Raw genomic sequence first — 11,993 nt, 5'->3', positions numbered from 1 at the left:
ATTCTCGTTTCCTCCCGCATGCAAAACACTCATTAATGGGAGTGGCAAAACATCCCAAACGCAGGTTCACTCGAAAGTATAGAAAAAAAATTCTAACTCCTGTATACAGTGCGGGATATAATTATTAACACAGTCATGTTGAAATGTGCAGCCCTCTGTCAACCTACTGCTGGATGAAAACATTCCCCGTGCTGTGTGAGTCATGGGGAGATTATACTGGTAGGAACCTCCTGGTTCCACCAGCCCACAGAGGATTATTGTGTCCGTCCGTCGTGCATCCAAAAATGGGTGGGGAGGGGCTGGGTGGGGAGGGAGGGGCTGGGTGGGGAGGGGCTGGGTGGTGAGGGTGGGGTGTGGAGGGTGGGGCTGGGTGGGGAAGGGAGGGTGGGGATGGGCTGGGTGGGGAGGGTGGGGAGGGGCTGGGTGGGGATGGTAGGGCTGGGTGGGGAGGGAGGGGCTGGGTGGGGAGGGGAGGGTGGGGAGGGTGGGGAGGGGCTGGGTGGGGAGGAGCTGGGTTGGGAGGGTGGGGCTGGGTGGGAGGGGTGGGGCTGGGTGGGGAGGGGCTGGTCACCCCGTGGTGCCCTTATAAAACTCAACGTTTAACCTACTCACGCCGGCTTGTGCCTGCCCTCACAGTCGGGCATATTTGCGGAATACACCACGCCGCCGTTGACCCTGGCCATTGACCGAGCAACCCAACGTTCCTACCAGCTCCCTCCACAGGAATGTGTTTTGACCGTCCTTCGCCACGCTTTTCGGTGCAGGTTGGTGCAGGCGGAGGTGATAGACGTGGCAGCATAGAAGCACACTACAACTGATTTTGCCGCACTGCCTTCTGTCGACCTCAACGTAGCCCCGCCGCAAACTATTCCACCAGTCGTGCATTATAGGTCACCCATGCGAGCATTGTCCAGAATTGGCAGACACTGCAGCTGCAAGCAATGCCGACTCGGACTGTGAAACCAACACAGACCCTCCTACATCAGTGGGAATTCAGTGCACCACCATGATGCTTGACAGACGGTGAAGCAGCTGGGCTGGATGGTATTTCTGAAGAACTGTTGAAAGGTGCTCTGCATCCTATCACAGAGGGTTACATCAGTTTTTCATCAAGGTCTGGATGTCCGGAAAGGTACCCGCTGATTGGAGAGACAGTTCAATCGTTTCTATGTACAAGAGAAAGGATCCCGTACGGCATTCCGCAATTATAGACCTACTGTGTATCTTCTTCTTGGTTCTTTCGGTAAAGTCACGTAGAATGGAAATAATAAAATAAGAAATAATTCTCACGACGTTTCGGCGTCTCCCCGACAGACCTGGTCTTCACCTGAGGACGGCTGCTTGCGTTGAGACGCTGTCTCCCCGACAGACCTGGTCTTCACCTGCTGCTTGCGTTGAGACGCTGTCTCCCCGACAGACCTGGTCTTCACCTGAGGACGGCTTCTTGCGTTGTGGCCGAAACGTCGTGATAATTATTTTATTATGTTTTATTTTATTATTTTATTATTTCCATTCTACGTGCCTTTACCGAAAGAACCAAGAAGATGAATCCCTGCAGTCACGAAAGCTTTAAATCGAAATTTACTGTGTATCTCTATGTTCGGCATCAGGAAACGGTTTTGCGCGTGTACGTCTGGGCATGCCGCAACCATTCCTGACCAAACACCGTCGACCACAGCATCAGGAGTTGCAGCTGGTCAATCTACAATGGAATCTGTCCTTGTACTCTGCCTACTTGTGGAACTGCACAGTGAGTTCGGCTACCCATTGCGTGTCGCTTAGATGAGTTTGAAGGGGGGCTTATGACTCTGTGGTTCGATCCACTTTCTGATCTGTCTTGAGAGGGATTGGGGTTCCTTGCCTCCTGCGGAACCTTGTGAACGATCTGCATGCAAGCACAAGCGCAAGGGTAGGGTTCGGACTTTCGCCACAATTCGAGACCACGTCTGCCGTGCGTCGGGAATGTGTCCTCGCACCAGTGATTTTCTTGTCGACCAATTGACTGGATCTTTGAAAACATGACCCACGACCTTGGAGTCAGAATTGTCTGGCACCGCTTCACTCCCCTCGACTATGCCGATGATGCAGGCTCTGTTTGTTGAGAAGCCTGAAACATTACCATCAGCCCTCCAACATTTCGACAACAATGCGAGATTAAATGTTTCATGGTATAAAAAAAAAAACGTCCAGAACTCGGGCTCCAGACCTTCCAGAAGCACCCTGCATAATCGACGGCAACACTGTCGAAGCAGCGGAGTCATTTATCTTCCTGGAATCTGCACAGACCAATGATGGACGATGTAGACCTGATGTCATGCACTGGATCGGCTTGGCCTCGGGAATAATGAACGCTTTGGACCGGATTTTGTCCCAGAAATTGTAAAGTGTGGACACCGAATTGAGAGTCTGCCAGTGCTGTGCTTTGTCAGTTTGTTGTCTGAACATTGCTTCAAGCTGATTTAGATCAGCTGCAGTCCTTCCACATGCGATGGCAAAGACGCCTTCTTGGCATCGGATGGTTCGACTTCATCGGGAATGTCACCATCGCATCTGCGACAGGTCTCCTAGCGATTGAGAGCTTAGTTCGAGGGAGACGGGTGTCACTTTTTTAGACACGTTGTCCACCTTGATGCGCAAACTCCAGCAAATTGCGGACTTCAGTTGGTGGCTAACATTTGAGGTGGACTGCGACCCTCAAAGGAACAGCTCAACGAGACAAATTACGAGTGAGCACCAGGACAAAAAGGGCCTTTTACCCCACATAGGTCTCTTACCTGACCCTAGCAAGATGTGTGACTAATTATTTGGCATGTGGAGTGGATTGGGATGTTATTGTGATATTAATTGTATTGCACAATATTACAAATTGTTGGTGAGATAAATATAATGATAGTTATGTATGTAAGTTGAACTTTTTTCGCGCCGTACATAGCTATCCGGATGTGCAATGTCCTTAACCGAAATTCATTCCTATCTATGTGAAGTGAGCGACATTAACAATAACATTACCGTGCAGTTTCAAAGCTTTAAATCCTCCGCAACCAGCCTTAGTGTATGTTCACGTAAGGAGCCATAGACTGATAGAGCGACTTACATAGCAAAACATTAACTCACATATAGACCCAGATGATCCGGATTTGTACAGTATTAAATTTGTATTTATTTCATGAGTATGTATATACATATTCCCGACCCTAACATTAAAAAACGTGGAAAAAATGGAAGAGAAGTTAACTATTTCTAAACCACCATGAGATTAGTGTGGTGAAAATGTTAGTCCATCGTTTCTCATGACCTACGTCACACATGCCATAGCTCATACTAATGTTCATACATAGCTCATGGTTCCTTGATTTCTCTCGACCAGATACTGAGCCCTAACTGGAACGAGAATAATTGCTCAAGTTAAGAGTTGTGACCGAGAGACCCCACAGACGGATACGCGAGGGATCTTATATTGCAGGTTATTTTTCGCCGAATCAACATCATGGTGACAGCAACTTGGGATTGCCCATTGAGCTGTATGTTCATATATAATTAACGAATTCAATTGCTCATAAGGGCACCTCATAAGAGCGCTTCGTGTGCAAGTGTTTTCACCATTTTTCTGTAGCCACAAGGTATTACACCAAAACTCTTTAACATGTCATCTTCACCCAGTGGCTATGTAGGCAGTTGCCCGTGTAAATACTTTATTCATCAGGCCAGGGGATTCATCAGCTCCAAGTCCTTGTGATCCACCACTGCCTTGCCTTTGCACGTTCACCAATTATTTTCTCTGTGCACTTTGTTGTTGTTGTTTGTTATACACGTGTACCGGTTGTGTGCAGCCGACACAGTATCGGAACGAGCCCGACCACCCTCATAGGTGTGTGTGCCGTGCCAGCCGGTATAAGAGGAGCACGCCAACCCAGCACACCGTTAACAAACTCGCGTGCGCGCGACGTCGTTGAGAAATGGATTTAACAACACAGAACAATGTCATCATTGTGAAGTCAACGGGGTTCTTGGACGGGTTGCGAAATCAGGCAGCGGTGGCACGTTATTGCGAGATTCAATCATCACTTTGGCAGTACATGTACTATACATACGCACCAAATAATCCCATTCCAAGCGGCTGCCAAACTTCCCACCCGCACTCGTAAACAAGGCCACATCACCCCAATAATGCTCTAATCACTCCACTGTGCTCCCAATCCCCCCGGATCGGTTGCAAGATCGCACTCGCGGTCTACTTAAAGATCATCCATGGACACCCACCCCTTGCCTCCCCTCTCATCTCTCTCTCTTCTCTACTCCCCTCCACGAGCTCTGCTCTACCTCTCTTGCCTCTCCCCTCTTTCATGATGTAGACATTGGAGGCCACGTGTCCACTGTGCAGCAGAATCTGCGGGATCTGGCAGGGGTAGAATTTGTTGCCGAGATATGGTGACATGAATGGCTTTGGCCATGATGATATCTGCGTTTTGAGCCTGGAAAAGAAGTCTCAATGAGGATTTTCTCGACAACTAAATCTTATTATAGTGAAGACAATACAGCAGGGTTCCCTACCACTTGCCTGTTGAGGTGCATTGGACATCGTTTCCTCGCGACTCTTGTGTATAGATTGGGTAAACATAATATCCTGGAATAAAATATGATTATACAATAAAATATCGATGTTTTTATAGCGTATACGTGCGATCACATCTCAAGATGCTGTATGGAAACAATTGCCTCCTATATTATATTTTTTTTTATCGGGAGAGGCAGTCAGTCATAGGCAGATTAAAATGTAACATCTTGAGCCTCGACTTCAGAATGAGAATATGTATTTATACTGGAGGAATCCGATGAGCTATAAAGCTCTTTTTCACAGGGTAGGGAGTCCACCACACAGACGGGTAGGGGAAGGGAATTCCATATCGTGAGGGCAGCAAAGGAGAATTTATAGAAGCCTTTACATAGCAAAAGTTGAGTGGGGGCTTCGATAGAAGGCCTTGGTTGCTGAAGCAGAGAGTGCGTGGATGGGAGAGTTGTGAATTGAGAGGGGGTAGGTAGGAAAGTGTGTGTGTGGGGGGGGGGGGAGGGGGTAGAATGAGATGACAGGGAAGAGTTAGGGGGGGGACTAGGAAGGGAATAGAGTGATTCTAGACTTGAAGCTTTCGTGACTGCAAGGATTCATATTCTTAGGTTTTTTCGGTAAAGTCACGTAGGAAAAACATCAAAATTAATAAAAATAAAATAAAGATCACGACGTTTCGGAGGCAACACAAGTCTCCGTCATCAGGTGGGACCGTCACAGCCAGATTAGCTGCATCAAGTGAGGCAATGATTAGGGATTACATCTTGAATCATTGCCTCACTTGATGCAGCTAATCTGGCTGTGACGGTCCCACCTGATGACGGAGACTTGTGTTGCCTCCGAAACGTCGTGATCTTTATTTTATTTTTATTAATTTTGATGTTTTACCTACGTGACTTTACCGAAAAAACCTAAGAATAGGAATAGAGCGAGTTGACAGAGCAGGCGATAGGTAGGGGGGTTCATGGAGGACTTCCCCCCGTGGTCACTGGACTTTCCAGGATCATTTGAATGTCTCAGTAACCGGGCCCTTCCCAATCTTACAGACACAGTCCTATCCAGCAGAAACGTGTTTTGCCTCCTTTTCAGTCGAGTATTTCATTGGTATATTTGATAAATTTCATAAAAGAAATAATACCACGCGAAATTTGAAACGGACAAAAGTCCGTGCCTCTTCATAAAAAAAATCTAGCCCGACAAGGCTGTGGGCGTTATGAAATAAAGTTTCGTAAAACTTTGTTTAAGCAAACGAACCCTGGGTTTCATCAGCATATTGGCCATCAATGACCGAGTTCATGCGTTGAGAAACTTGGCTACTCGGATAATTCCCACGCATACTACAGAGTGACAATTCTCGATTTGAAGTTTTCGTGACTGCAAGGATTCATACTCTTTGGTTTTTTCGGTAAAGCCACGTAGGAAAGTTGTCCCCACCTGAAGAAGGACCCCTGTGTTGCACCCGAAACGTCGTGATTTAATCTATTTAATTTTTTTACCTACGTGACTTTACCGAAAAAAACCCAAAGAGTATAGAGTGACACTAAGAACTGTACTACCAACTCATGGCCACCTCACAGCCCGACTATGCCTACTACACCTGGGAAGCCGTGCATCTGATACTCTGTGTGGAAGTCAAATGTAAATGCATTCGCTACAAAAACGTTATATTTAGATATATACTTATTCTTGGGTTTTTTCGATAAAGTCATGTAGGTAAAAAATAAAAATTATTAAAAGTTAAATAAAATAAAAATTACGTTTCGGAGGCAACACAAGCTTCCGTCTTCAGGTGGAACCGTCACAGCACGATATCAAGTAAGATACAGCTATCGTGCTGTGACGGTTCCACTTGAAGACGGAAGCTTGTGTTGCCTCCGAAACGTCGTGATTTTATTTTATTTTACTTTTATTAATTTTATTTTTTACCTACATGACTTTACCGAAAAAACCCAAGAATATGAATCCTTGCAGTCACGAAAGCTTCAAATCTAGAATACATAGATACTGTTTGCAGGGTGACTTAGGGCATCGTATCAATCGGATTTATCCAGGTCGGCGATGTGATAAATGTGTCGGGACAATTGTCCGCACACGGCACACCACATCCAGGATACCTCTCTCGATGGCAGTTCAAACAATGGGGCAACCCGAGTCAAATGTCCCCTCACGACCAACAACAGTGGTGAATAACTGCACCAGTTATGGGCCTCTTCTAGGTCGACTCAGTCGTAAAATGAGTACTGGGCGCGTTGTCTAAACATCAGTACTGGAAAGACAAAGGCGGCCGGGTGTGGTGTTGCCCCCCTCCCCCCATGTGCTGTGCTGGCCTTCAAAAGTGCTCGCTAACCGCACTTGCTCCAACAGTTTAGAAAAGGCTATACGGGGTAATATATTACTGTTTTTTGAGTGTCCGAACCGGTAAAGGATTCTGAAAATGGCTACCGGTTTCCCGGTTACACTTTAACAATGCTAACATAAGCCGCAACACATACCCACAGCCTCAGCGCAAATCCAGACTTAACACGAACCCGCATCCTCAAGATTAATCAACAGCGTCGATACAAACGCACAGCTTCAACACCAACCCACAGCCTCAATCAACACTGACCCACTCACAATCAACACCGACCACAGCCTCAACACGAGCCATAGCCTCAACGCTGATAGCGCAAATCTAGGAATTTCAAAAGAAGCCTTGATACCCGTTCCATGTTACTATGAATATCAGCATATTGGCCATTAATTAGCGAGTTCATGCGTTGAGAAACTTGATTACTCGGATAATTCCTACGCATACTATAGAATGACATTTCTAGATTTGAAGTTTTCGTGACTGCAAGGATCCCTACTCTTTGGTTCTTTCGGTAAAGTCAAGCAAGTAAAAATAATAATAAAATAAAACTAAATTTAGTTGTTTTTCATCTGTTTTTTACCGAAAGAACCAAATAATATGTTTTTCATTGACAGGAGCAGTCGATTGACACAGGGCTGTGCATTATAATAAGACGTATTATTTAAATAGTATTAAGTTGTATTTGGTAACCATTTTTATCTACGTGCGTGTGTGTGTATGTTTTGTGTGCAATGGAGCTCTTGCGTAGGATGTCAAGTTAAACGCCACTTATTTGCCCATATGGGTGATTCACAAAACAGAAATTCAAAAACACACACCACGTGTTTTGTTTTGATCAGGCACGTGTTCGCGTGGGGACCTTGCACGTGCACGGATTGACGCGCACCCCGTCAAGCGCACAAAGATCCTTCTTGAGACCACATAATCAGAAGGCTCTTTTCCCGAAACGTCACATTTTATTTTTCCATTTTAAAGCAGTGTTATTGTATGGATGTTCACCTCCTTTTGCAACCTACGTAACCAACCGCGCTAATCGGAGGTGCGGGGTAAGGACAACAAACTAATAAACACCAAAAAATCACGTGCTGGGTGTTCGCGCGCCTTGTGCGTGTTGTTGTGTTTACATTGGGGTATGGGGAGCGGTCGTGTAGCGGTTAGCGCGCTGCGCTACGAGTTCCATTTCCGCTCACGGCCAATACCTAGTGACGATTATTTGAACGGGTCCTGGGCCTCTCTTAGGTCGACTCAGCCTCCAATGGGTACCTGGTGCGGTGTGTAAAAACATCGCTACTTGGGAGACAATGGCGGTCGGGCTTGGTGATGGCCACCCACTCCCTCGTGTACCGTGCCGGTCTTCATAGGTGCTCGCTAATAGGAATTGCCCCTAATACTCTGTTAAGGCTACACGGGGGATCTTTGTCTTTGCCGCGATAAAACCAAATATGGCACGATACAATGGCTTTCCACGGGGATGCTTCCATAGTGTAACACGGTTAGCACACTCGATTTGCAACCCAGAGGTTGTCGGTTCGATATCCTTGCACGGCTTTTCAAATAATTATAAAGCTTCCACGACCAATATGTATTAATAATTACTGTTTTGTTAGATCGTGTTGTTATGGCAATGGTTCAAAACGCAATAGGGAATACTTTATTTTCCCACGTGACAACTTGATTGATTGATTCTCTCGGGTAGTGGAGGGTCATAATAGTTAAACATTGACATTATACCTATGCACATTATACTGGTAGGAACCTCCTGGTTACACCAGCCCACAGGGGATTATTGTGTCCGTCCGTCCATCGTGCATCCAAAAATGGGAGGGGTGGGGCTGGGTGGAGAGGGGAGGGTGGGGAGGGCCTGGGTGGGGAGGGTGGGGCTGGGTGGGAGGTGGGAGGGAGGGGCTAGGTGGGGAGGGACTGGTCACCCCGTGGTGCCCTTATAAAACTCAACGTTTAACCTACTCACGCCGGCTTGTGCCCGCCCTCACAGTCGGCCATATTTGCGGAATACACCACGCCGCCGTTGACCCTGGCCATTGACCGAGCAACCCAACGTTCCTACCAGCTCCCTCCATAGGAATGTGTTAGCCCCAAAGAAAATAAATACGAATCAGTTGAAAAATGGTGTCGTAGCTCAATGGGCCTTACTCGAAATCAACTGAAATGGGTACAACCGTGATAAATCGATGGGTTTACAATCAAATGTCGCCATTCTCACCTCGTCTAAGACGTCCGGCCAGCGTGGAAGAGTAGGCCAAATACCCTCGCAGACGAGAGTGGCTGCCCGCCCTTCCGCCAGCAGTGGGTGGTGAAAGTAACTTCGCGCGGCTGCGTCTTTGCCTTCCATTATCACAAAATAAACACGGGACCCACATTGTTGTTCGTTTCGCACAAATATCGTTTTTGTTACGGTGATTATTGTTGCCCGTGATTTTTTTATGTATATAAAAAAAATTAATGACTAAAGATTGATGAAATTACGAACTCGAAAAATGTAAGTGGTAAATAATGACTGGCTGTGTTCGTCATTATAATTCTTGCTTTGGAATTTTTTTTTCGGAACGATTGACCGCTCGGTAGTTATATAAGGCAATCATTTTCGTAGTTGACACACCAGTATTTGTTTATTTTGTAATTGACAACACACGTGTGATATAAGCGTTACAGATTGTGTAAAGTCGTCATGATTATAACGACGTATGGCAGCAGGCTTATATTGCGTGGATTTTATTTGCAAAACAACTTTCAAGGATTCATACTCTTTGTTTTTTTCAGTATTGTTACGTAGGTAAAAAATTATATAAAATCAATGAAAACTACTTTTTTTTACATTTTTACCTACGTGATCTAAACCGAAAAACCAAAGAGTATGAATCCTTGCAGTCACGAAAGCCTTCAAATCTAGAATTAACTTTCAGGGACTTTATCGCTAGTCCTACCAACAGAAGCACAGCAAACGTAAAACGATATTAAAAGAAATGTGAAATACTTTTTAAAAGATTTACTAAGAAATTTTATATCGTAAAGCATCGTGTAAACATTATGTCATGGTAACCTGATAATTTGCGTGTGTGTCATACAAATTGTGGCCTGTCACTTTATAGGTGAGAAACATGTGCCACCATAGTGCCAATATTGTGCAATACTCAGGTTTGCTGGGGGGGCATGGCGAGGTGGTGGCGGGGGTGGGGGAGGGGCAGAGCATTATAAGGTGCTTCGTTCATCGAGCCTCAGTCCATCATCATTTACGTTCAACTGCGTGCGGTCACTATCTCAGCCGCATGCATCCAAACACGTGTCGTTCCGTGCTGCTGCTACTGCAGCAGCAGCGGGGACTGCTGCTGCTCCTGCCGCTGGTCCTGCTGCTGCTGGGAGGAGAGGCGAGGCCGCCGCCGGCGAGGTCTGTGGATGGAACCCAGACGCGGAGAGGTGTGGAAGAGTGGAGGCGCACACAAGAGGTGATGCTTTGAGATCACTCACCTTGGGGCGTGTTCATTGTGCTTACTTGTCACTGCCAATGCAGTATCACGAGAAAAAGTATTTCAATATCGAATGTAAAGACGATTTAATAATGTATCGCTCTGGGACTCTCCTGAATTGAGTCTTGAAACTCAGTAATGGTATTCGCAGAAATAAAAAAAAAATTGATGTCTTATACCCTATGTCCCACACCGCATGCAGGTGCTTGGAGAACTTGACCTCGAGCTGCGCGATGACGAACATGAGATGGCCTCGTCGCTCTCCAATGCTTTCGGCTTTGACGATGGAGACGCCAATCGCAGAGACCTCTGGAGTGGGGACCTCTGGAGCGAAGGCTCTTCGAACGAATCGCAGAGCCACACTCAGCCCAGCCCTGTGACCGGTGACTCAAGCCTTGTGGTAGAGGAGTTGACCGTGAGCCAGCCCGGTTACTGCGGGGTCCCCGACCCCAACTCGTTCTCCTTATACCCATCCAGAAACAAATGGCTCAAGACAGATCTGACGTACAGGTGAGACGCTTCGCGTTTGCAGGACCACGTCAGAAGAGTGCCGCTTCGGCTGCGAGGTGGCCAGATGAGATGGTAGTACAGAACATCGAGTCTTGAATCCGTCTGTGAAGACCATTGCAATGTTATCCTCCCATGTGCGTGGGTTTTTCTGGGTTCTCCGGTTTCCTCCCCACACTACGCTAAGCACTCGCCAGCTGGTCAAACTCCCCAGTGCACCGAGTCTGAGCACTCAGTGACGATCCCCTCGCTAAATTAAGGGCATCATTACTGCTATTATTCTCTTACTGCTGACATATATATACCCTGTGGATACCAATTTGCTTAAGCATACTCGACTTAGCCAACGGATGGCTGCTGTGGTGTAACGATTAGCACAGAGGTCGGTGGTTCGATCTCCAGGCGCGGCAGTTGATGATCAGCAGTCCCCCACCTCTCCCCCGTCATGCCTGTGTCCACCCAGCCAGTATAAATAGTTACAGCCACAGTCGATCGATCGGCAGGTAGCGTGTGGTGGGGTTAACCGTGGCTACTTCGATCTCTTCAAATGCTTCTGGACAGCGTGAAACGGCGTGCTAAAAAATATCCGATAGAGAGGCTCTGCAGAGCACACTCGAGCGGAAGATCCTTCCACCAAGAGTTAGTAAATGATTTAATTTCTCTCACTTGATACAGCAATCGTGCTGTGACGGTTCCACCTGAAGACGGAAGCTTGTGTTGCCTCCGAAACGTCGTGATTTTTATTTTACTTTTATTAATTTTAATTTTTACCTACGTGACTTTACCGAAAAAAAACCCTAAGAGTATGAAGGGATGTATCCTTTTTAACCGATTAAAAAAAAAACATCTGTTGCTCAATGAAGAGGCGCTCTCGCCAAAGAGGTGGCTAAAGAAGAAGCGTTGCATAATTCGAGGCGGGGGGGGGGGGATTTGAACGCTCGCCTGTGAAACCGCAGTCGTCTCGTGTATCATTATAGACTCGCGCGCCCCGCACGCAATAGACCCCAGGGGTCGGCAAAACCTTCGGCTCCGCGGTGCGACCCTTTGGCTTCCCCGCTTTTGCAGTACTTTGGCTGGCCCCGTGCGG

The sequence above is a fragment of the Lethenteron reissneri genome, chromosome 64 (assembly GCF_015708825.2).
Source record: "Lethenteron reissneri isolate LAM-NWPU_2019-01 chromosome 64, ASM1570882v1, whole genome shotgun sequence".
NCBI lineage: Eukaryota > Metazoa > Chordata > Hyperoartia > Petromyzontiformes > Petromyzontidae > Lethenteron > Lethenteron reissneri.
Note: the sequence above shows the minus strand (reverse complement) of the source record.